The sequence below is a fragment of the Rutidosis leptorrhynchoides genome, chromosome 3 (genome assembly GCF_046630445.1).
Source record: "Rutidosis leptorrhynchoides isolate AG116_Rl617_1_P2 chromosome 3, CSIRO_AGI_Rlap_v1, whole genome shotgun sequence".
Classification (NCBI taxonomy): Eukaryota; Viridiplantae; Streptophyta; class Magnoliopsida; order Asterales; family Asteraceae; genus Rutidosis; species Rutidosis leptorrhynchoides.
In genome coordinates, this window is record NC_092335.1 from 80,892,345 (window position 1) to 80,917,789 (window position 25,445).

The following is a 25,445-nucleotide window of genomic DNA, read 5'->3' on the forward strand; positions in this document are numbered from 1 at the left end:
TTAAGCATAATTACACTAAAAAGCATCAAAATCAAATTGGGGAAAAAATTAACTCAAGAACACCAAATTTCGGATTAAATGGTGTTTAGGTGTAGAAATTTACCGTTTTTTTTGAGTAATTCTTAGATAGCATCCTTCTCAACATGATTTTAGCAAAAGATTTGGTGATTAACGGTTAAAAATTGTGATTTTGGGGTGTATTTTTCGGGTTTTTCGGGTGCAGTTTTTCGCAGGTTTTTTTGTTTTGGGGTTGGGACTGATCTGTTCTGCGGTTATATTTTTTTCCGTAAATTGGTCCCTCCGCGAGTCGCGGCGAAATCCTCTTCAAACTCCGCGAGTCGCGGAGTTTTTTTTTTTTTTTTTTTAACTTTCGAAACAATTAAGTACTTAATTTTAAAATTTTGTTTCCCTTGTTATTTAGGACGAGGTCGTTTCGGATCGATGTCCTAATCCGTCCCTCGACAAAATTTTAAAATTTATCTTTTTGTAGCGATTGTTTTAAAAGCTAAGATTTTTGGGTTTTTTAATGTTTTTGGCATACTTTAAATCAATAAGATTAAAAATAATGATAATAAAAGTTCTCGTCCCTCCCTCGGGTAAAGCAATTTCGGTTCAAAGACCTAGTCTTCAACTTACGACGAATTTTAAAAATCATATTTTTAACTTAATGAGATAAAGTAAATTTTTTTTTTTAAATTCACACAACTTGAATATATAAAAAAAAATTAATATTAAAAATTCACACCAAACTTAAAATGCATAAAATTAAAAATTTATATTTTAAAAATTAAAAATTCACACCAAACTTAATTTAAAAATTAATATTATAAATTCATATCAAACTTAATTTAAAAATTAATATTATAAATTCATATCAAACTTATATTAATTTTTCAAATATTTACAATTTTAAATATATTGTTTTTACAAAGTTTACAATATTAATTTAAGATTTATATTAATTTTAAAAACATGGTAAAAATAAATTTAAAAATCTTTTTGTCTTTTTATCCCACTTTAATCAATCAAATATTATCAAAAATATGCGCCCCTCTTTTCGGTAAAGTAATTTCGGTTCCAAGACCTAATTTGACTCATGACGAATTTTTGAAATATTTTGGGTTGATTGATTAAAGATATTTATACCTTAAGAATAAACGTTAAATTTCGCAGTGATGTAATAAATTTTTGAATGATATCAATAATTTCGGTCGCCAAACCTAATTTTATTCAATACCAATTTAATACTTTTTAGCGAACAAATTAGCGTTTATTATCAAAAGGTTAAAAATAAAAATAAAAATAAAAACTGTACAGACATACCTGTGAAATAGATTTCTTAGTTATATGATCTATTCCATTCATAAGATAGTCGGTTTAATTGGTTTTCCATGGCTACATAAGCGTAACCTCGAGCATTCAGTGTCTTTTCTTCTAAACATATGAACGGTCCGTCTCTGCATAAAGTAACAAATTCGGTATTTGAATAGGTTTGATTATTTGAACATTTACCTCCATGTGACCATTTTCCGCATTTGTGACATCTTTCTAGGTGTCGTGCTCTTCTTTTCGCTTCGGATTTTGATTTTCCTTTACCAAATTGTAACTTATTATCTTCGCATCTGGATTCTTTTCTAACTCCGTCCATTCTTTCTCTGATTACTGATACTATTTCACTCGGTAGTATGTCATTATTTCTTTTAGTGATCAAAGCGTGTAGCATTAGACCATGGTTTAGTTCACAGGCAGTCTTCATTTCGTAAAAACCTAAAAAAAATAAAAATTCAGAATGGGGGGAGAAGACTAGTTCTTTAGGGTCTGCTAGGGAAAGACCATTCGGGTTCCATTTTCGAGAACTATACGAAAACAGACAATCTAACTCTAACAGAAATACATATTATCCTTTAAAGACTTGATTCTCCCCACACTTAGTTAGCTGTGGTGTCGAAATTGTGATTAACTTCGTTGTCGACTTCCATCGGACCATGTATGTAATGTTTAACTCTGTGACCATTAACTTTAAATTCAATCCCATTTGAATTTATCAATTCTATCGTTCCGTATGGGAAAACTCTTTTGACTATGAATGGTCCAGACCATCTTGATTTCAATTTTCCAGGAAATAGCTTGAATCGTGAATTGAAAAGAAGAACTCTGTCTCCTTCTTTAAATTCTTTTGAACTTTTGATTCTTTTATCATGCCATTTCTTCGTTCTTTCTTTATAGATTAATGAATTTTCGTATGCTTCATGTCTTAATTCTTCTAATTCGTTTAGTTGACTTAATCGTAGACGTCCGGCTTCATGTAAATCAAGATTACATGTTTTCAAAGCCCAAAATGCTTTGTGTTCAATTTCTACTGGAAGATGACATGCTTTTCCATAAACAAGTCTAAAAGGTGTGGTTCTAATTGGAGTTTTGTAGGCTGTTCTAAAAGCCCAGAGTGCATCCTCCAATTTAATGGACCATTCCTTCGGATTTGATCCTACGGTTTTCTCTAGAATACGTTTTAAAGCTCGGTTGTTATTTTCAACTTGTCCACTTGTTTGTGGATGATATGCGGTGGAGATTTTATGAGTTACTCCATATCTTTTAAGAACTTTCTCAAGTTGATTATTACAGAAATGAGTACCCCGATCACTTATTAAAGCTTTCGGTGTTCCAAACCTTGCAAAAAGACGTTTTAAAAAGTTGACTACAACTCGTGCATCGTTAGTTGGGAGAGCTTGTGCTTCCGCCCATTTAGATACATAATCAATGGCTACGAGTATATATAGATTATTATGAGATTTTGGAAATGGACCCATAAAGTCAATACCCCAAATGTCAAATACTTCACATACTTGGATGACATTTTGTGGCATTTCATCACGTTGACTTATTTTTCCGGCCCTTTGACATGCATCACAGGATTTGCAAAGAAGGTGTGCGTCTTTGTAAATTGTAGGCCAATAGAATCCAGCTTCATAAACTTTTCTTGCTGTTAGTTGAGGCCCATAATGCCCTCCTGTTGGTCCTGTGTGACAATGGTTTAAAATTTTACTAGCTTCATCTCCAAATACACATCGGCGTATTATTCCATCGGGACAACTTTTAAACAGGTGTGGATCTTCCCAGAAATAGTGTTTTATATCACTGAAGAATTTTTTTCGTCTTTGGTACGATAATCCTTTTTCAAGGAATCCACAAACTAAGTAGTTTGCATAGTCTGCAAACCATGGGATTTCTTTATAATCTATCTTCAATAGATATTCATCAGGAAAGTTGTCTTGTATGGCCGATTCATTTAGAACTTCTAATTCGGGATTTTCAAGACGAGAAAGATGATCAGCGGCGAGATTTTCTGCTCCTCTTTTATCTCGGATTTCAATATCAAACTCTTGTAAGAGTAAGATCCAACGGATTAATCTTGGTTTAGCATCTTGTTTTGAAAATAGGTATCTAAGAGCAGAATGGTCGGTATAGACCACCGTTTTTGCTAGAACGAGATATGATCAAAATTTGTCAAAAGCAAAGACAATAGCAAGGAGTTCTTTTTCAGTAGTTGTATAGTTCGTTTGTGCTCCTTGTAATGTCTTACTAGCATAATATATAGGTTGAAATTGTTTTTCAATCCTTTGTCCTAAAACGGCTCCCATTGCAAAATCACTTGCATCGCACATTAGTTCAAATGGTAGATTCCAATTTGGTGTTATCATGATCGGTGCATTAGTGAGTTTTTCTTTAAGAATATTAAAAGATTTGATGCATTCATCCGAAAAGATGAATGGCGCATCCTTTTCTAGGAGTTTATTCATAGGAGTGGCAATTTTTGAAAAATCTTTTATGAAACGTCGGTAAAAACCGGCATGCCCTAGAAAACTCCTAACTCCTCTAACATTGGTGGGATGTGGAAGTTTAGCAATTACATCTACTTTAGCTCTATCCACTTCAATTCCTTCTTTTGAAATTTTATGTCCAAGAACGATGCCTTCTTTAACCATGAAATGGCATTTCTCCCAATTAAGTACTAGATTTGATTTTTCGCATCTAATTAGCATTCGTTCCAGATTAACTAGACATGATTTAAATGTATCACCGAAGACTGAAAAGTCATCCATGAATACTTCCATGCATTCTTCTATCATGTCGTGAAAAATCGCCATCATGCACCTTTGAAAGGTTGCAGGGGCGTTACAAAGTCCAAATGGCATGCGTTTGTAAGCAAAAGTACCATAAGGGCACGTGAATGTGGTTTTCTCTTGGTCCTCGGGTGCTATTGGAATTTGAAAATATCCGGAAAATCCATCTAGAAAACAATAGTAACAATTTCCGGCTAATCTTTCCAACATTTGATCAATGAAAGGTAAGGGAAAGTGATCTTTTCTGGTGGCGTCATTTAATTTTCTATAATCAATACATACACGCCATCCTGTTACAGTCCTAGTAGGAATAAGCTCATTTTTCTCATTTGTAATGACAGTCATGCCACCCTTCTTCGGCACGCATTGAACTGGGCTTACCCATGGACTATCAGAAATTGGATATATCAAACCTGCATCTAGCAGTTTAATAATCTCCTTCTTAACTACATCTTGCATATTAGGATTTAGTCTTCGTTGGCGTTGCACATACGTTTTATGACCTTCTTCCATAAGGATTTTATGTGTGCAATACGAAGGACTTATTCCTTTAATATCATGAATCTTCCATGCAATGGCTGGTTTATGAGCTTTCAACACAGAAATGAGTTGTGATTTCTCATTTTCAGTAAGAGAAGACGATATTATTACAGGTAATTCAGATTCACCATGTAAATAAGCGTATTCCAAATGGTTTGGAAGTGGCTTTAACTCTAATTTCGGAGGTTCTTCTATCGATGATTTATATCGATATCTGTCTTCTTCCTTTAGCATTTGAATTTCTTCTGTTGTTGGTTCATATCCATTAGCTATAAGTGTAGCTAACATTTCAGCTTCATCAATTGGTTCATTACCTTCTCCTAAAGAACATTCTCCTGTTCCTTGTAATTCTGGAAATTCTTCTAATAATTCTGCATGTGCATCTATAGTTTGAATATAATAACATGTATCATCTGCAGATTGCGGTTGTTGCATTGCTCTATCAACTGAAAAGGTAACACTCTCATCCTCTATACTTAGGGTCAGTTTCTTACCGAACACGTCTATCATTGCTTTAGCCGTGTTTAAGAATGGTCTTCCTAATATGAGAGGAACTTGAGAATCTTCTTCCATGTCTAAAACAACAAAATCTACTGGAAATACTAAAGTACCAACTTTAACTAGCATGTTCTCCATTATCCCTCTAGGATATTTTATTGATCTATCGGCTAGTTGTATGCTTATTCTGGTTGGTTTCAATTCTCCAAGGTCTAGTTTAGCGTATAGTGAATACGGCATTAAATTTATACTAGCACCTAAGTCTGCCAATGCTTCTATTGAACTAAGACTACCCAGAAAACATGGAATTGTGAAACTTCCTGGATCAGATAGTTTTTCTGGTATCTTATTCAACAGTACTGCTGAACAATTAGCATTCATAGTAACAGCCGAGAGTTCTTCCATTTTCTTTCTATTTGAGATTAGATCTTTCAAGAATTTATCATATCTAGGCATTCCTGAAATCACATCAATGAAAGGAAGATTTACATTTATCTTTTTAAACATATCTAAGAATTTGGATTGCTCGGCTTCAAGTTTCTCTTTCTTCATTTTACTCGGATAAAGAAGTGGTGGTTGGTATGGTTTAACATAAGGTTTATCCTTAACTGTGTTATCTTCATTAACCTTTTCAACTACCGGTTCTTTTTCCTTATCTTGATCAGGTTGTGGTTCTTGTGGAGTAGGAATAGCTTCATTAAAAGTTACAGGTATTTCAGGTGGTTTAAGTGTTGTACCACTTCTTGTGGTAATGGCTTTAGCTGTTTCATTCCAGGGGTTAGCATTTGTATCGCTCGGTAAACTTCCCGGTTTTCTTTCACCTATTAACCTTGCTAGGTTACTTACTTCTTGTTCCAGATTTTGAATAGAAGCTTGTTGATTTCTAAATGCTTGAGCATTTTGTTCATTGGTTTGTTTTTGAGATGTGAAAAACTGCGTTTGAGTTTCAACTAGCTTCGTCATCATATCTTCTAAATTCGGCTTTTTATCATCGGTTTGTTGTGGTGGTTTGTTTTGAAAATTAGGTCTTTGCTGATTATAAGTATTATGGGATACTTGTTGATTGCTAGGACCATGTTGGTTGTTGTATGGAATATTTTGGTTATAATTCTGGTTTTGATTGTAAATCGGTCTTGGCGGTTGATAATTATTCTGATAATTATTTCCAGGCCTTTGGTTTATGTATGAAATATTCTCTCTTTGTTCCATTGTTAATTCAATACTGAGACAATCTTTTGTCAAATGTGGTCCTCCACACTGCTCACAACTAATTCGTATTGAGTGAATATCTTTAGTCATCTTTTCCATTCGTCTCTCCACAGCATCTATCTTTGCGGAAATGGAATCTAAGTCATGGCTAGAATCGGCTCTAGCTGCTTTAGATGATCTAATGATATCTTTTTCTTGGTGCCACTCATGTGAGTGGGAAGCAGTGTTATCAATAATTTTGTAAGCATCAGTTTCGGTTTTCTTCATAATAGAACCACCAGCTGCTATATCTGTGTCTTTTCTTGTAGTGATGTCGCATCCTTGGTAGAATATTTGTACTATTTGACAGGTGTCTAAACCATGTTGCGGACATCCTCTTAATAACTTTCCATATCTTGTCCACGCCTCATATAGAGTTTCATTTGGTTTCTGTGTGAACGTAACAATTTCTGCTTGAAGTCTTACAGCTTTAGATGCAGGAAAGAATTGTTTAAGAAATTTGTCAATTAAAACATCCCATGTATCGATCGCCCCTTCAGGTAACGATTCCATCCAATCTTTGGCTTCTCCCTTTAAAGTCCAGGGAAATAACATGAGATATATCTGTTCATCCTCCACTTCTCGGATTTTAAATAGTGTGCAGATCCTATTAAAGGTACGTAGATGTTCATTTGGATCTTCCTTCGGCGTACCACTAAATTGGCATTGATTAGTCACCATGTGTAGAATTTGTCCTTTGATTTCATAATCTGGCGCATTAATGTCTGGATGAGTAATTGTGTGACCTTGGCCAGTTCCTTTAGCTCTCATTCGGTCTTCCATACTTAAAGGTTCCAGATTCTCCATAATTGAATTTGTTGAATCGGTATCACTAGATGATTCTGATTTAATGGTTCGTTCTTCAACAATCTCTGTTTGAATGATTGGTGGTTCCGGAGGAAAGTTTAATGGTTCAGGATCTACGAACCGTTCCTGAATATTTTCCGGATTCTCAATTGTGAGGTCGGGTTCAAAATATGGATTATCGAAAATTTGAACTGAAGTACTTGGTCGACTGGATGACGATTCTAAAGAAAAATCAACGGCGGTAATATTTGCTAAATGTCTTGATCTAGTTACAGGTGGTGAACGTACAAAAGGTGGTGAACGTCTTGCTCGGTGCATTCACTGAATATCCTATTAGTTTTTAAAAAGGAAAGAAAAATTATAATAAGTTATTCAATTAATAGACTTTTCTGATTTTGCCCACGTTTCGAATAGCCAAAAGATGCAGCAGAGGGGCAGGATTCGTTTGGTCTCAATATAATTGAGGACTGTTTGGCTCCAATAACCCGGTCCACGTACAAATCCAACTATTACTACGAACCAGAAAATTTTGATGTCTATCAATTTAACCACTTAAAATAAATTTTCGTAATTTTAAGAAATTTAGATAAGAAGTAGAATAAAAATCTATGTCCTAAAACTAGAATAGCGAGAAATAAGAAAGAAAAAGAGTTCGTCGAAAAAGGTTAAAAAAGAAAAATGGTTGAAAAATAAAAGGTGACGGAAAAATAAAAGAAACTTATAAAAACTTAAAAATACTTGACTAACCTAACCTTATTACTACAACTAACTTAAAATTATAATCGCAAATTGAAATTACTAATTGGAATGATAATTGATACATAGTAAAAGGTGTCTAAAAATATTAAAGCTTACAGGAAAAACTAAATCCCAAATGAAAATAACTTAAAAAGAAACTAAAACTTAAAAAGGCATCGCAAAATTCTAAAGTACCTAAATCTTAGTCTAAAGAAAAAGCATTTAAGGAATTCTACGGCAAAGCCTAAAAATCTAGGAGTAAAAATGACTATGGCAAAAACTAAGTTTAAAATTAAATATGAGCTAAAAATACAAATATTACGCTACAACGATTAAAAAGGAACAAAATATAAAAATATATAAAAAGTTGTAAAAAGTACAATTTTTATAAAAATATTATTTTTATATTATTTATTTTATTAAACTATTAATTTTACAATTTAAATAAATTAATTAAACTAAAAATACAAATTAATTAAAAAGTAAAAGTTAAAATAAAACTAATAATAATAATAATAATTATTAGGGTTAAATAATAATAATAATTAATTAATACCCGTAATTAATGCTGGATTAGGGTTTTTTTGTCGCCTGTCAGAAAGTCTCCGCGAGTCGCGGCAATTAAAGTATCAAACCCCGCGAGTCGCGGGGTTCCAGAATTCAGCTGACAGGTTTGAATATTCGACGCGTTTTTTCTTTATTTATTATTTTTTTTTTCTGTTTTTAAATAAATAAAAGATATTAAAATTAAACTTATATTTTTATTAACTAAAATAAAAATAAAGAAACTTATAAAACTTAAATATTTAACAAAATCTTAAAAATACTTATATTTTTGTTTTTTCTTTTTATATTTTTGAATAATTAAAACGTATTTTTACAAAAATGACTTTTAATAGAATTAAACTAAATTTTTTTTATATTAGCGTTGCGCTTCCGGCGTTTAAGAGTGTCCCCGGCAGCGGCGCCAAAAATACTTGATGTCGTAGCGTGGGGGTACGAAATAGCTTATATTTTTGCTAGGAAAAACTATTAAATACGATACAATTTTACACAAGATATTTATTTATTTATAGAATGGATATACTTAAACCTTGCTACAACACTTATAGGCAGTGTACCTAATCGTACAGTAGTGTAGTTTTTAGTAAGTCCGGTTCGTTCCACAGGGAAATCTTTAAACAAAGCTCAACGCTATATTAGTTTACTTTTATAAAAATACAAATGTATATATAAGTAATATTATTATTATAAAGGGGAGTTTTTACCGTTTAATGACCGGTTTGTCGATTTTAAAACTTTAGTCGCAGTTAAAACCTAATGTAAAATATAAAATAAATACAAGACTTAAATTAAAGCGTAAAGTAAATAACGATAATGAAATTGCGAATAATAAAAGTGCGATAAAATAAACTTGCGATAATTAAAAAGGACGATAATTAAAAGTGCGATTAAATAACAATAAATAAAAGTACGATAATTAGAAGTGCAATTAAATATAAAATAAAGGAAATTAAATATGAAATAAAAGAATTATGCTTATTTAAACTTCCGTAATCATGATGTTTGACGTGTTGATTTTAGTTTTATGCCCATGGGTTAATTGTCCTTTGTCCTGGATTATTTAATATGTCCGTCTGGTTTTTGTCCATAACAGTCCATCAGTCATAAATATAAAGTGCGAGTGTCCTCGTCAAATTATTATTATACCCGAAGTTAAATATTCCAACTAATTGGGGATTCGAATTGTAACAAGGTTTTAATACTTTGTTTAATGAATACACCAGGTTATCGACTGCGTGTAAACCAAGGTTTTACTACTTTGTTAACAATTACACCAATTACCCTTGAATGTAATTTCACCCCTGTTTTAATTATTCTAGTGGCTATTAATCCATTCCCGTGTCCGGTTAAATGAACGATTATTCGTACATATAAATACCCTGCCCATCGTGTCCGATCGAGTGTATATGGTAATTTATAGGGACGCCCAATTGTAAATCTTTATATTAACATTAACAAACTATCATTTAGTTAAACAAATATAAAGTCCATTAATAGCTCATAGTCTAATTTCCACAAGTGTCGTTCTTTTGTCCAAACCCCAATTATGGTACAAAGCCCAATTACCCAATTTTAGTAATTAGCCCAACATCATGATTACTTCGTTTTAAATAAGCATAATAATAACTTAGCTACGAGACATTAATATAAAAAGGTTGAACATAACTTACAATGATTAAAAATAGCGTAGCGTTACACGGACAGAATTTCGACTTACACCCTTACAACTTTCGCTAACATACCCTTATTATTAGAATTAAAATTAAAATTAAAATATAAATTATATATATATATATATCGTTTACGTATGATAAGAGAAGAAAAAGATTATATTTTTTGATCAGAATTCGGTTGGCTTTATAGGCAGAAATTCATTTTGGGGCTCCGCGACTCGCGGCAAAATCCTCTTCAAACTCCGCGAGTCGTGGAGAATGAATTTACAGCTCAGTCCTTGGAGTTTTCTCTGCCGACGGTTTATTTATAAATATAATATATATATAATTAATATAATTAATTATATATTATATTATATTTATATACATAGTTAACTTGTAATTTTTAGTCCGTTGCGTCGAGCGTTAAGAGTTGACTCTGGTCCCGGTTCCGGATTTTCGAACGTCCTTGCGTACAATTTAATATCTTGTACTTTGCGTTTTGAATCTTGTACTCTTGTAATTTCGAGACGTTTCTTATCAATAATTGGAACCTTTTTTATTGTCTTTTGTACTTTTGAGCTTTTTGGTCGTTTGCGTCTTCAATTCGTCGAATCTGTCTTTTGTCTTCACCTTTTATTATTTAAACGAATATCACTTGTAAATAGAACAATTGCAACTAAAAGCTTGTCTTTCTTGAGGAATAATGCTATGAAATATATGTTCGTTTTTAGCATTATCAGTTTCAATTGTACGTTAAACATTGTAATGTAACTAGTCGTTGAACTACTTTTGTAAACTTGAAACGTCCTTTACATTTGAAATGAATGCGACATATTTTTGGTCAAACGTCATCTTAAGGACTTATGACCACGTAACGGGACCTAAGTAGACGGCGCCGTCAATGACGATTTTGTCGGGTCGCTACAGATGGTATCAGAGCGTTGGTTGTAGGGATTTAGAGTTCATTGGTGTCGACCCCGAGTCATAGGGTACATTAGTGAATCTAGACTACAACCGGCATATAGACTGAAGTAGGAACTACTTGACTATTTGTGCATTATACTCGAACTCTCCTATCATATCTAACTCTTATTCGATCTTGATATCACGTTGTTAAATTTGATTGACACGCCACCTTGACTTTATGAAGTAATGTTAAATGCACATGTGAATCAGGGTAATATAATTTCCGGGATTATATTACGGTGGTTCACATGGACGTTCCGACATTATGACATAAAGAATTTAAGGCGGGTTAAGGAAATTTTCTCTTTATCCTTATTCCATATCACGGTTGGTATTATTGAGAATACTAACCAACGATATTCTTGTGTCTTGAAGGAACAATGGCTCATCGACACGCTCCTCCCAAAACTCCCGAACAAGCTCTACAATGAATGATAGCCACCACCGTGGATGCGGCCATGGCCGGTCACTCTTCCAACAACAATAACAATAACAACAATCACAACAACAACAACAATGAAGCCGGTAATTCAAACGAAGGGTGCTCCTATAAGAACTTCATGGGGTGCAAACCTCACACTTTTGATGGAACCGGGGGACCGGTCGTGCTCACCCGATGGTTTGAGCAAACGGAAGCCGTCTTTAGCATAAGCGGTTGTCGGGACCAAGACAAGGTCAGATTTTCCACTCACACCTTCGCCGGTATCGCTCTCACATGGTGGAATACGTATGTACAATCGGTGGGTATCCACGAAGCCCACGCTCTCTCTTGGGTCGACTTAAGAGGAAAGATGATCACCGAATACTTCCCGCGCGAAGAGACTCGCAAGCTTGAACACGAGCTAAGAACTTTAAAAGCGGTCGGGAATGACCTAAAGGCCTATAATCAACGATTTTCTGAGCTAGCCTTGATGTGCCCAAATCTCGTGAGTACCAAGTCTCTAAGGGTTGAGCTTTACATGGATGGTCTTCCTAAGAGCATCAAACAAGGAGTAATGTCATCCAAACCCGCTAATCACCAAGAGGCTTTGAATATGGCCCGCCAATTGATCGAAACGGTGGACGAAATTGAGGTGTCTGCATATAAAGCAGAGGATAAGTCGGGTGGCAACAAAAGAAAATGGGAAGCCCCCGAATTGAGCAACTACAACAACAACCCCGCCAAGAAGCCTTTCACCTCTAACGACAAGAAAGGCTATGCCGGAAGTCTACCATCTTGCAACAAGTGCCACAAACATCATTATGGCGAATGTAGCAAACCATTTTGCAACAAATGCCGCAACCGTCATTATGGTGAATGTGGTAAGTTAACTTGCCACCGGTGCCAAGGAAGTGGTCATACGGCCAACGATTGTAGGAGTGTCGCCCCCGTCGCCCAAAAGGCGCCCAATGCACACCAGACGGGTGTTTGTTTCGAATGTGGCCAATCGGGTCATTTTAAGAATGCGTGCCCGGAGAAGAAGACAAAACCCAATACACGCGGCCGAGCTTTCAACATTAACACCGAGGAAGCCCGAGATGACAACTAGTCACGGGTACGTTCCTTCTCAACAACCCTTATATTTCATGTTTATTCAATTCGGGTACCGTTAGACGTTTTATAACCAAGGCCTTGACTCGTACTCTTTGCACACCACCATATCCCCTAGACACTACCTATGCCATTCAAGTGACCAACGGAAAACTATTGCGTACCGACAAATTTATCGGAGAGTGTACGTCAAACTTATTGGGTAGGTAATTTGAACTTTGATTTGACATCTATAGAACTAGGGAGCCCAAAACCTATACGTTAGGAAGGGAATGTTTTCCCCACATATATGTGATTTTAGTGAACTAAATAATTTCCGTTTAAGAACCGATATCCTCTTCCCCGTATCAACAACCTCTTGAACCGTTACACGGATCTCGCGTATATTCTAAAATCGACCTTCATTCTGGTTATCATCAATTGAGGGTTAAGGGAGAAGATGTCTCCTAAACCGCTTTCCGAACTCGCTACGATAGTTATAAATTTCTTTTAGTGCCATTCAGTTTATCTAAGGCTCCGCCCGTATTCATAGACCTCCGGAACCGCGTATGCAAACTTATCTAGACAGATCCGTCATCATATTCATAGGTGATGTTTTAACCTATTCAATTCAAGCAAAGAAGAAAACGAACAACATCTTTGTCTTACGCTTGAACTCTTGAGGAAAGAGCAACTCTATACCAAAATCTCCAAGTGTGAACTTTGGTTAAACAAAGTCCAATTTCTAGACCATGTTGTTAGTGGTCAGGGTATTACAATAAATCTCGCAATCGAAGCCACACGTAATCGGGAAACCCTCACAACTCTGACTTGTATTCGTAAAATCTTAGATCTCGCTGGTTATTACCTAAGATTCATTTCCGACTTCTTCTCGCGTTGTACGATCTTTAACCTCGTTAACTCACTAAGAGAAATTTAAACCTCTCCATTCCCGAACCTTGACCGTGATTATTCACACCAACTTTGCTAGCTAAATTCGTATAGCACAAGATGGAACCAAAAATGGAAATATTTCTACTTGAACGCCGGAAAGGCATACTCTCTCGACTCGAAATCAAGTAAACTGAAATTCGTCATTTTACACGGAGAATTTGAGTACTTAATTATGGATTCAATCAACCTTCTCGTCATCACGTACCACATTACATAACTCTGTTATTTCACCATTACCGTCTAGTATTACTACTCAACTCCGAACTATACAACTACGTGTACTATCTCGTTTCCCACCCCGTCTCAACATTTGACCACTAGATGCGCGATGTGGCTACCTCAAGACGTAAACTCATCCTGTTCTAAGTTCTCATTTCATTCCTATCTTTTCACTCGTACTTCCGTATACGGAAACCTTTTTATATAATTTCTCAATGGAGAGAGAGACTCTTCACGTGTTACTAGTATTCGCCACGAGGGTGACTAGCCCTTACGAACATTTTTCAGTAGCCGACAAGAAACCTGTTCTAACAAACGCTTTCGAACCCTAACTAACTTGTCCAAGCATATCTTAAGAAATTATATTCCAACACGGTGTATCATTGTCAATTATCCCGGATCGAAAATACTCGTTACACATCTTGTTTACAAGAAGCCTTCGGAACACGTTTAGACGTGAGTACTGCGTATCTTCCACAAACAGACGAGCTAAGCAAACGAACAATTTACATCTTGGAAAGACATGTTACAAACTTGTATTGTCGCCTTTAGTTGATCCCTCTTACAACAGTAGTTACCACTCGCGTGTTAACGCGCACTTTTTGAAACTTTATATAACCACAAATGTTGTTCTCCTATTCGTTGGACCGAAGTAGGTGACAAGCAAATCATCAGATCCGAAATCATTCAAGAAATAACCTTTGAGATAGTTCAAGTCCGAGAAGGGCTCAAGACGGCCCGTGGTTGCCAAAGGAGTTATACCAATGTTAGATGAAAATCTCTCAAATTTAAAGTCAGTAACCGTGTAATATTGAAAACCACACCTTGGAAAGGTGTAATCCGTTTCGGGAAATCGAGGAAATTTTGTATCCGCAATATTGATCCTTTTGAAATCTTGGGGCGTATTGGAACCGTTTCCTACCGTTTAGAACTTCCGACTCAATTAAGTTTCCGTTTACCTTACGTTCCATGTAACAAACTTAGAGACGTATCCTGCGGAACAGGAATGTGCTACCATTCTAGATAAACTTACTATCGATGACAAACTCCCCTTCGTGGGAAAACCGGTTGAAGTTGTGGATCGTAAAATCAAGCCTTAATACAACGTGAAATCCCGAATGTCAAAGTTCATGAGAATGCCCAAGGACGTATCTTCACTTATTCATAGCATTGACAACGTAAGGTCTCGAGTAAGAGACATCGACTATTACTTCCAACTAAATATCGGGACGAAATTTCTTTTAAGGTGTAGGTAATGTAACATCCCGCGTTTTTCCGTTAAAATTTATTTTTAACACTATCTTTTTTTTTTAAATAATATCTTTTGTTATTCAAATTCGTAGTTTTCGTTAACTAACGTTCTTAATATTTCTGTTATTTAATTATAACATCTCTCGGTTACTTTAGCGTTTTTAAAATATTCGTTCGGTTAATTCACGCACCCGCTTTGAAACTTAAGGGACCGAAGTTGTCAAGTGGGCAAACTAGTTGACTAGGTCAACTAGTCAACCCACCATTCTCATCCATTCATTTCCATCCACCTTCCACCTCCTTTCTCCTTCTTTTCTCTCTAGTTGCAAGAACAACCATAACACCCAATTCATTCAATCATCATCTAAATTCGATCTAGGAGGCCAACATCAAAACAAATTACATATTCGTGATCCTCTCTTCATCCTCTACATTTTGGTACCAATTTCATCACATTTGGGTAACATTTCTAAAACACTAGATTTCTCTAAATTCGTTTTATATACTTGAAATGGTGTTAGTTAGTGTCTATGGCTCGTGTCTAGCATGAATATATGTTTTGTTTGCTCGATTTGTTGTTTTTGGAGTAACTAGAATGAACTTGAAATAGGTGTGCTTAATCTTTGATTTTGGAAGATTAAATGTTGTTAAATTGTTAAAGTTCATGTTTTAATTGTGTTACTAGTATCACTAGCTTCGTTATGATGTGTAGGTTGATTAAGAAAACTTCAAATACATGATTTGTGATGTTTGTGAATTTTGATTAGGGTTTGATGAACTTGAAATGAACTTTTGATACTTTGGATGCCACGAAATGTTGTTAGTAAGTGTTTAGTTGTAACGCACGTTTCATTACCTTCAAAACGGCATATCATATGTGTGAATTGGATTCCCGAAACTTAAAATGCATTTGATGAACTTGAACTTTGAAAATAAACCTTTATTGATCAATTAACGAGTTTTTAGTTATTGTAATTGATGTTTTTGCTTGGTGAAAAGTAGTTAGTTGTATTACTTGTCAAAATACCTTTCCAACGATATAAGATACTTGTTTTGGATGTTTACGCTTTAGGATTTATGGGTATTTGAAGTTGGATTCGTGCTTGAGTGTGAAAACTGCCAGAATTCTCTGCACAGGTAATGGCGCGGCGCGCCATATACCCGCGCTGTGAAGACCCGTCCTAATCCATCCGGACAAAGTCCATATCGATTATAAACGATTCACAACAGTTGATTACATCGCGAGGTACGTGACCTCTATATGATACATTTTACAAACATTGCATTCGTTTTGAAAAGACAATCTTTCATTACATCTAAAATTGACGGCATGCATACCATTTCATAATACGTCTAACTATAATTGACTTAATAATAATCTTGATGAACTCAACGACTCGAATGCAACGTCTTTTGAAATATGCCATGAATGACTCCAAGTAATGTCTCTAATATGAGCTAATGCACAGCGGAAGATTTCTTTCATAATTGAGAATAAACATACTTTCAAGTGTCAACCAAAAGGTTGGTGAGTTCATTAGTTTAACATGAATAATCATTTCATAATTTTAATAGACCACAAGATTTCATATTTCCATTTCTCATAAACATATGTCCCATACATAGAGAAAAAATATCATTCATATGGATTGAACACCTGGTAACCGACATTCACAATATGCATATAAGAATATCCCCATCATTCCGGGATCCTCCATTGGACATGATATAAATTTCGAAGTACTAAAGCATCCGGTACTTTGGATGGGGCTTGTTAGGCCCGATAGATCTATCTTTAGAGTTCGCGTCAATTAGGGTGTCTGTTCCCTAATTCTTAGATTACCAGACTAAAAAGGGGCATATTCGATTTCGATCATTCAACCATATAATGTAGTTTCAATTACTTGTGTCTATTTCGTAAAACAGTTATAAAAACAGCGCATGTATTCTCAGTCCCAAAAATGTAAAGAGTAAAAGGGGATCAAAGGAACTCACCTAATGTATTTTGTAGTAAAAATACATATGACTATGTTGAACAAAGCAGGGTTGGCCTCGGATTCACGAACCTATATCACGTATATATTTATTAAAATATATAATCGTAATCAAACAAATGTATATGTATTTAGTTATGTAATTGTTATAATATTTTATAAGTTTTATTATCTAATTATATTTTCATTTTATATAAAGTTAGTAATATAGTTAAGTTGTGTGTAAAAATATATTTTTATATATATAGTCTTCATTTTTATATTTATAATCTTAACATCGTTATTAAGACCTTTATCTTTTTAGTCGTAATTATTTTAATACTAATACTAATAATAATACTATTTATAAAATAATAATTTTTACTACTACTAGTTAAAATAATGATCCTACTAATAGTATAATAAATATGATACTCATGGTGTTATTAATACTAATACTTATAATAACCTAGTAATATTAATAATAACGATAATAGTAATAATTATAATATTAATAAGAACAAGAACAATAATAATCATAATAATAGCAATTATACTCAAAGTAATAACTAATAATAATAATAATAATAATAATAATAATAATAATAATAATAATAATAATAATAATAATAATAATAATAATAATAATAATAATAATGATAATAATAATAATAATAATAATAGAATACAACCTTTGAAGAACAAAGCATTTAAAAAGAAAAACCACTGCTCGGGCTCGAACTCGAGACCTCGCGTTCGACGACTAAATGCCTAATCCACTGCTCTACTCGTGTGTTTCTGTTATTATTCCTAACTTTAATCCATATAACCCATTTCATGATCATCATCATCATCTAACAACATCATTACCATTATACATATCATCATATGATCAACATCATCATCTTGCTATCATCAGTATTATAGTACGGTTATCACTAACATCATCTCCATGAAATTATCATCACGATTATCATATACTTCTTCCATCATCACGACATCATATATCGTTATTCATTATTCCCGTATACCATTATCTTTATCAACATCATCGATCATCTTTATCAATCCATCAACATACCCGTCACCATCATCATCATCATTTTCTTTCGTGAATTATAAATATCTAATATTATTATCTTAATTTTGAACAATTGTGTATGATTGTTACGGTTTCAAAGAAAGCCCAAACTTTGGAACACGGCCCAATACATGATAAGCCCAAGTCGATTGAATCAATACAGTCCAACCTAGCAGCCCATTAGCATAACTTAGGTTGTTTTCGGTTTGTAAAGAAATCAGGAAAAAGAAATGAGTGAGCAGCCGTGAAACAAAAAGAAATAAAGGGTTTTCGGTTTATAATATAACTTAAAAGAAAAGGCAAGTGGTAGCAGGTATGTACGACTCCTCCCATCATTATCATACTCGTCCCACCATCATTCTTTTTCTCTTTTCACTTTTACTTTCCAACAGAAGGAAAAGAAAAACAGTAGTAATCAACTTCGATGGGTCTTGTTTGTTTGTGGTTTCACGAAGTAAGACAGAAACAGCGAGCTGTGTGTAGTAGAAACAGGGATAAGGTGATAGCATAGCAGGCTTTTTGATTAGGAAGATGAAGTGGGTTTCGTTGTTGTTGCGTTAAACAGAAACAAAACACGAAGTAGGATACTCATCTTGATTCATCCTCTTCATCAACATAAAATCACGATTGAAACAAAGAAAACAACGGAGTAGAAGACGAGTAATAGCAATTAGGAATTAAGTGGTTTGGTTTGGGTGTTCCAATACAAAAGTAAAAACAATAGCTGCAGCTGGGTTTCTACGGGTTTAAACAGAAAATCAATATAGTTGCAGTAAGTATAACAGCGAGGATAGTTTTAAGGTGGTGTTTGGGCAGTTTTGAACAAGGTTATAAATAAAGAGGTTGTGGTGTTGGGTGTCGATCATACAAAGGTCAATAAACAGAAGGTTATCGTGTTTTGGTGGTGGCGTGTGTAGGTAATAAGCTGCAATAGCAGCAGTTTGTGCCAGAAGGAAAAAAAAACAACAAAAAGAAAATAAAACTGGTTAGAGTGATGGTGATGATAGTTGTTAAATAAAAAAAAATATTATCAATTTGATGGTGGTAATTTGTATAATTGTTGGAAGTTGTACCCTGTGATAGTGGAAGTGAAATCAACGAAAATAGAACAGTATAAAGTAGAAGCATTGATAACAAATTATTTGCATAAGTGAATGTTGATCTATGCCTCTTAACTATCTATATATATATCTCTCTCTCTCTCTCTATATATATATATATATATATATATATATATATATATATATATAAAATAATATCCTCTGTAATGTTTTAAAATTTGAGTACAAATCAAACACAGTGATTAGTTAGTAATTTCCATAAAATTCAAGGATGATTGAATCAAGTGGTGTCTTATTATCACATAAAATAAAGTATAATATTATACTATAATAATAATATTAATAATAATAATAATAATAATAATAATAATAATAATATTAATAATATATTCATTCGATTAGGGGTTCAATCGGTTGAAAACAGAATTCAAAACTTTAATAATAATAATATAATAATAATTATTATAATATAATTAAAAATATAAACGTGTGATTAAGTTAGCCGTCGTCTACTATTTCATTCACGGACTAGAATTCGTGCTCCATTGATCATCAGTGGTGGACAAAAGTACACAGAAAATCTCATATTTTTAAATTAACTATATTTATTTATTTTGGTCATTATGGTATAAAATTCGATCATAAATTATTAAATAAAAATTACATCAACTGTCCCTCTCATTTATGGGTGAAATATAAAAAGTTTTGAAATTTATTAATTAGCTTCTAAATATATTTTTAATAAACCTAAAATTTATATAGCTCATTTTCGGATCACCGTTTATTTTATAATTACATATGTTTGAATTTAATTTGCTTAATATCAATCGAAACATCAAACGAGTATTACAATTATTTAATATTTATTTTTAATATACTTTATTTATATGTGGAGATATATTTTAAATAACAATTACTATAATATCCTATTTTTAATTTATAAATTTTTAATAACAATGACATATAATACTTCAAATTATATTTCGAGTTATTATTTATATATATACATAAACACATATCTATTTACAATTAATTGTTCGTGAATCGTCGGGAGATGTCAAAGGTTCATGTAAACAGTTCAGAAATTTTGAGACTCAACTTTACAGACTTTGCTTATCGTGTCGGAATTATAAAAAGATTAAGTTTAAATTTGATCGGAAATTCCCGGGTCATCACAGTACCTACCCGTTAAAGAAATTTCGTCCCGAAATTTGAGTGAGGTGGTCATGGCTAACAATAGCAATGTTTTCATGACGCATATGAGTTAAAAATTAGAGTTTTTATCATCAATGAGTAATATGGATAAAACAATTTAATTTTTGTGAAGAGTACGAGTGAATCTATCGTAAAAGAGTGAAAAGTTTTGTCTGAAGTTTTGACGTAGTCATAGCGGATTTCCGGAATTCAAGGAATTTAAGGAAATCTTCTAATCAGAAAGAAAATGTAATATCATGATTAATTAGCAAACTGCTGGAATCACAGTAAGGATAGAACTATCAAGAAAATAATCTCTTGATATGTTTAGAGGTTAAGTAGAATGAAAGAGTTATGTAACATGGCACATGATGAGGGTAAGATCTGTGAATCATCATCACGTTCCATTAGAAATTCAGCATGACTTACTGTAATATAACCACGTTGGCCTGACATCATTATATTATACTAATTCATGCTTCAATTCCCAACACTTCTCAAAAAAACCATTCATAATAAAAACTCAAATTTTACAGTAATTTAGAAACTAAAATAGTTTCCTTTATAATGTAATATAGATAGCACGAAGAGATAAATAATTCCGGACCAGAATATTTATGAAAATATCTTCAGAAATATCGAAGATATTAATGATGATATTTTGGAATTTCTAAGTTCGATGGTTGATGAGGAAAGATTTTCCGCAGGATTTTAACATGATTTTGGAGCAAGATATTCTCTAAAGATTTCAACGTATCCAGAATTACTTGGGTTCTTTGAATATAGGGTTTGATCCTTGTATTTGTCCTCGGTCTCCTTCAGGGTTAGCTCAGTCCGTTTTTTTTTTTTTTTCAGTTTCAACTTTTCTGTGCTTTTCCAACATACTATTCTTTATCATTAAACTTTCGATGATTAAGGTCGTTTACGGTAGTCTACTGTTTCTGCTACTTCATTCAGCTTTTTCAACATTCAAAATATTGATTTGTAGACTGAGTGCTTTTCAGTTTCATAATGAAAGATCATAACTCTAAGAGATAAACATTATACATATAACTGTTGATGTAGATATGCTGTGAGTTTTCAAAGTACTGATTGCTGATTCCCAGTAATTGGTATAACAGTTCTCGTTACAAGATGCGGATGAGTATATGATAGGGTTTCAATGAATAAATATAATGATTTATCAGAATGATTTAAGCCAGGAAGCAACGAGGTTGCTGGTACGTCTGCTGGTAATGTGGTGGAATATAAAAAAAAATTCTCCGGTATCAAAAGGGTAATTGTATATATATCAGGATTATAGTAAGACTACTTCAAATGAAAAGTCGAAGTTAACTTGCTGGAGCTGTGACAAAATTGACTACTTTGAAAAGGAATTGCAAAGTTATTTTTGTTAATAGATGTCAAAGGATCTGACGCGGTTACGTGTTAAACTTTTACTCAGTTGCCGAGAGTTTCTCAGGTGCATAACTATATGCATAAACCTTTCCTTCCGTAGGTGAAGTGCGGTTGATTCATCCTATCGATTGAGGTGTTTTCAAGAATCATGAAAGGTTTGCACGCAGATTGTAATCGTCAAGATACAGATGAGGTTTAAGATGAGATCAAGTGGCAAACTTGAAGAATTGTTTAGTTTCATATGTTATAATCAATATTTTAATTCATTTTAATTGTTTAATGTTATTAGTCCACAGTCGATAGTTCACAATTAACAGTTCAATAATTTATATATAATTTAATATATAATATTTGAATTAATTAATACATATCGTGACCCGTATACGTCTCAGACTCGATCACAACTCAAACTATATATATTATTGTAGAATCAACCTCAACCATGTATAGAGAACTCGATCATTACTGCATATAGAGTGTCTATGGTGATTCCAAATAATATATATAGATGCGTCGATATGATATGTCAAAACCTTGAATACGTGTCCCGATATTTAAAGTGCGTAAAATAAATAACAGAAATTAAATAACTATAAATAAAGTGCGTAAAGTAAATAACAGAAATTAAATAACAACAAATAAAATTGCGAGAATTAAATTGCGATAAAATAAATTGCGATAATTAAATTGCGATAAATAAAATGTAATACGGAATTAACAGTTAGCTAGGAACAGTTAGCTAGGATTTTGTTAGCGTGGATTCTTAACAAAATTTCATATTGTTAATTAGTGTGTTTCTAATCAATTTTTATTGTGTCCATTTTTTTTTTCTTCATTATGCCACTTGTTGGATTCTGATATGTCAAAATCCTAATATGAAATTTGAATTTGAATGAAAATAGTTATTCTTTGGTGAACGGATACGTATATCGGTGGATGTAAGTAGGATAGTATATGACTGTTGAAACAGATTCGAAGAATGTACAATGTAACTATTTAATGTGAAATTTAAATATTCCTCGGGTATTACCTACCCGTTAAAATATTTTCATCATTAACAGTTTGTACAAAAGAATTTTTAATTACAATCTTTATGAAAATATATATACATATATATTTTCTTCAGATATAATCATAGATTTAATGAGTTAATATGATATTAAACTCATTTGGTTTACCATTAGAACTAGAATACATAATCTCTAAAACATTTAGAGATTACTTAATCGTCATGAAGAATAAAGATAATCGATGTAGAACGATACGTAGAATGATGATTATACTCGAGGTACATAATGAGATGTTGAGGCATGAATTGTTGATGGTACTGGTGCTGTTACTGATGGTACTGTTGGTGCCGGTGATGTTGCTGGAGCTGGTACATTTTGCACCATATTCTCCAAATTGATTACTCGAGTGCGAAGTTCATTGACTTCTTCTATTATTCTGGGATGATTGTTGGTCGAAACGAGCGGATGAATAAGGTTCAGAATTGTGGATATAATATAATCTTGTCAAGTTACCCTGGAAATGAGACTGAAAATGGTGCTTCGGATAGGTCCGCCGGTAAACGCTTCAAGTTCATTGTCAAGAGGTGAATTCGGTTGGTGGAAGGGATCGCCTTCTTCGCGTCTCCATTGATTAAGTCGACTACGAATGCATCAGATGAATTGGGAATGACTGATTGGTTGATACATTCTAGTGACACTGCTTTTGGAGCTTAGGTGAATATCCATGCCGGAATAGCTGTCGGAATAACTATCAGAATAGCTATCGAAATCTGAGGGACTCGAACTGGTGGAGGGATTCATCTCGTACGATCAGATGAAGGATTTTGATATGAAATAGATTATAGGATGTAGATTAGTACCCTGCAATACATAATTTTCATATGCATATAAAATACTAAAATCCCATAAGTTACGGAGGAATCTACAGAAGCTGTTCAGGCAAAGGTAACAATAACAGATACGCTAAGATATGAATTTATCTATACACTATCTATGCAATAGAGGCAGTAAGACATGTCTAGACTAAGAATGATAAGCAGGTAATTTCCTAAGGATGATAAGTAGATGATTTTTGACACGAAATGATAAGCAAAATTTTTGACATGCAGACACGGTCGAAGTCCAGACTCGCTAATGCATCCTAACGACTTATCAGTTAGACACACTAATGCAGACCTGGTTCACTAAGACCACCGCTCTGATACCAACTGTGAAGACCCGTCCTAATCCATCCGGACGAAGTCCATATCGATTATAAACGATTCACAACAGTTGATTACATCGCGAGGTACTTGACCTCTATATGATACATTTTACAAACATTGCATTCGTTTTGAAAAGACAATCTTTCATTACATCTAAAATTGACGACATGCATACCATTTCATAATACGTCTAACTATAATTGACTTAATAATAATCTTGATGAACTCAACGACTCGAATGCAACGTCTTTTGAAATATGCCATGAATGACTCCAAGTAATGTCTCTAATATGAGCTAATGCACAGCGGAAGATTTCTTTCATACCTGAGAATAAACATGCTTTCAAGTGTCAACCAAAAGGTTGGTGAGTTCATTAGTTTAACATGAATAATCATTTCATAATTTTAATAGACCACAAGATTTCATATTTTCATTTCTCATAAACATACGTCCCATACATAGAGACAAAATATCATTCATATGGATTGAACACCTGGTAACCGACATTCACAATATGCATATAAGAATATCCCCATCATACCGGGATCCTCCATCGGACATGATATAAATTTCGAAGTACTAAAGCATCCGGTACTTTGGATGGGGCTTGTTGGGCCCGATAGATCTATCTTTAGAGTTCGCGTCAATTAGGGTGTCTGTTCCCTAAGTCTTAGATTACCAGACTAAAAAGGGGCATATTCGATTTCGATCATTCAACCATATAATGTAGTTTCAATTACTTGTGTCTATTTCGTAAAACAGTTATAAAAACAGCGCATGTATTCTCAGTCCCAAAAATGTAAAGAGTAAAAGGGGATCAAAGGAACTCACCTAATGTATTTTGTAGTAAAAATACATATGACTATGTTGAACAAAGCAGGGTTGGCCTCGAATTCACGAACCTATATCACGTATATATTTATTAAAATATATAATCGTAATCAAACAAATGTATATGTATTTAGTTATGTAATTGTTATAATATTTTATAAGTTTTATTATCTAATTATATTTTCATTTTATATAAAGTTAGTAATATAGTTAAGTTGTGTGTAAAAATATATTTTTATATATATAGTCTTCATTTTTATATTTATAATCTTAACATCGTTATTAAGACCATTATCTTTTTAGTCGTAATTATTTTAATACTAATACTAATAATAATACTATTTATAAAATAATAATTTTTACTACTACTAGTTAAAATAATGATCCTACTAATAGTATAATAAATATGATACTCATGGTGTTATTAATACTAATACTTATAATAACCTAGTAATATTAATAATAACGATAATAATAATAATTATAATATTAATAAGAACAAGAACAATAATAATCATAATAATAGCAATTATACTCAAAGTAATAACTAATAATAATAATAATAATAATAATAATAATAATAATAGTAATAATAATAATAATAATAATAATAATAATAA